The sequence below is a fragment of the Pinus tabuliformis genome, chromosome 5_1 (assembly GCF_031772625.1).
Source record: "Pinus tabuliformis cultivar Carrire ecotype Pingquan chromosome 5_1, CPIR1, whole genome shotgun sequence".
Classification (NCBI taxonomy): domain Eukaryota; kingdom Viridiplantae; phylum Streptophyta; class Pinopsida; order Pinales; family Pinaceae; genus Pinus; species Pinus tabuliformis.
The window spans coordinates 503275642-503278120 of record NC_142305.1 but is presented as its reverse complement, the minus strand read 5'-3'; positions in this window follow the sequence as shown (position 1 = coordinate 503278120).

Genomic DNA, 2479 nt, shown 5'->3' with positions numbered 1-2479 from the left:
TTACCTTCCCCATAGAACCGAAAGGAAACAAAGTTGCAGCTCATAGACTTCTCGGGTCTAGAGTTTATAATAAAACCCATGCAATTTTTGACGCGATATCCGTCGGATCCCATCCCTTCTTGATGAGAGACTGTGATCGATCTGGACTTAAACAGATTAAATCACATTCCATAAACCATCACATCCTTTTCCTATATTAAACTTCATCCTTGTTAACCATGCGATTACCATCGAATCTAAATCCTTCAAGCGAATAGCCTTGATTAACTGAGGTTTTAACTTGGTTTTATAATTTCTCACATCCGATTATGGAGTTATCCTCTGTGCTTGTTATCACGCGATTACATTAGATTTGTTTCTTTCCGATCAGATGGCTCAGATCTTCTCCTGGGTTTCTCACGTTCGACAACCATCAATAATATAAAATAAATCACTTCTTTCAGATTTCCACATTCTCTTTTAGTGTTTCTTTGAGGAAATTGGGGCTCTAATATGGAAAATAAGGAGTTACTTTCGACTTGACATGAGATTCCCCCTGCTATACACCATAATCGTTATTTTGTAAATATTGATTTGACATTCTGTTAGAACATAATATTTGATCTTTTTTATTTTTGCGATAAAATTGAAAACAAAATTTAAATGAAAATGGATGCTACAACACTACCTTTTAGATCTCGACTTCCTTTTCTTTACTTTAGACATACAACTTCTCGGCCCTAATTCAAAAACCCTAGTACATGTAGATGACCTTCTCTTGTACCTTGATTTCGATCTCTTTAGGTGGAGGCTACCTCCTTCATAACTTGGCTTGAGATACTCCTTAGTTTCTCCTTGACCTTCAAAAGCGACTAGAGTACTTCAACTTCTTCTATAATAGATATGTTCTATACTTTGTACCTGTGGAGTGATTCAACGCAAAACAGACCCAGAAACAAAGTTAAGGACATCACTCTTCCTTTCCTTCTCTTCATTGGTTATGAGGCTCCTTTCCTAGTGATTCTCACACTCCTTATTGCATACTTCTCCTTGACTGAAATTATGTCCCTAAAATGAAGTCGAGCTACCCTAATTATAGTGGTTTACCTATGTAAATTAGCCAACATGAGTTGTGTGTGAGTCGACATGTCCTTTGGTGAAGCTTCATAATTTCATTGAAGGCCAACTTGAAGGAGATGCTTGAGTTTGATCTTGGATTGTCTCTTTGACTCTTTCAATGACTTACATATATTTGTAACATGACCAAGAAGGGTCTTCCATACATAGCATTGAATCAATGGACTATTATGAGTTGATGACAAACCTAAAGGATGACAATGGGAACCTTAACTAAAATAAGATTCCTTGATTATGAAACCCGTTATTCGAGCATTAAAAAATTAAATTTATTTTCTTCTTTACATCAATTACATAAAATCATATTTACACATGTCATTATGAAGACTGAACCTAGTTACACTTTTCAAGGCACTCTACACTCGATGTTGGGGTTTGTCCATTGGGGGTATGGAGATGGATCGAGATTCAAAAATGGATTATATTACATGATGGGAAAGGTTGGAAATCATTCATTATCCTTTGAGTCGTTGCAAATCCTTCACAGAGAGGAAATTATCCTCTTGGAATAGATATATATGTTAAGGACTAGAAACATTGATCAACAGAGTTGGAGAAGGGCCAAAGATCTTGGCATACCAGAGACATATCAAGAGGAATGGGGGTCGTACGTAATGCAACTTCGATCTTTTAGCATCCCTCTTGGTGATAAGAAGGTCTATATGATATGGTGGGGTAAAATGAAAAAGAACAACATGATGGTTCAAGACATCTACTTGAAGTTGCCAAGGCTCAATAGGATCAATGACTATAATAAGCACCTACAAGATATATGGAGATGGAATCTCCAAAACAAATTTAATTTTCTTTGCTGGCTGGAAGCACATGATCGTATGTTAAGATGGAAAAACTTACTATGTGAGGCTAATTTGGGATGGGGTTATGGAGGAAAGCATCCTTTCGTTGGCACTAACCAACCCTTGTTCACATGTATTTCATCATGGTTCACTTCACATAGAAAGTATAGGTCCCTCCCATTATATCATATGTATTATATGGCGAAACATGAACGCTAACATTTTTTATCAGAAAATTGTGATTGTTAGAGAAGCCATTATTAAGACAATTTCTTTTTTCAATGAGATTGGATCGGTGATCAATCTAACAAAAACAGGAAATGAAAATTCATTGATATTTGGAAAGAATATCCGGTCAGTTTTTTTTTACGAATCCAACAATAGAAGTAAATGCAGATGTGGTTCAGTTATAGTTACTAAGCCTCGTAATTTCTTCCACTTTTGGTGGGAGGGCAGAATGGGATCAAACAACAAATCAGAGGTTACAACATTTTGGGGAGTCCTTGTCACAAAAAAATTGCTAAGGTTAACAAAATTCAAGTATATGGAGATGCAAAATGAATCAT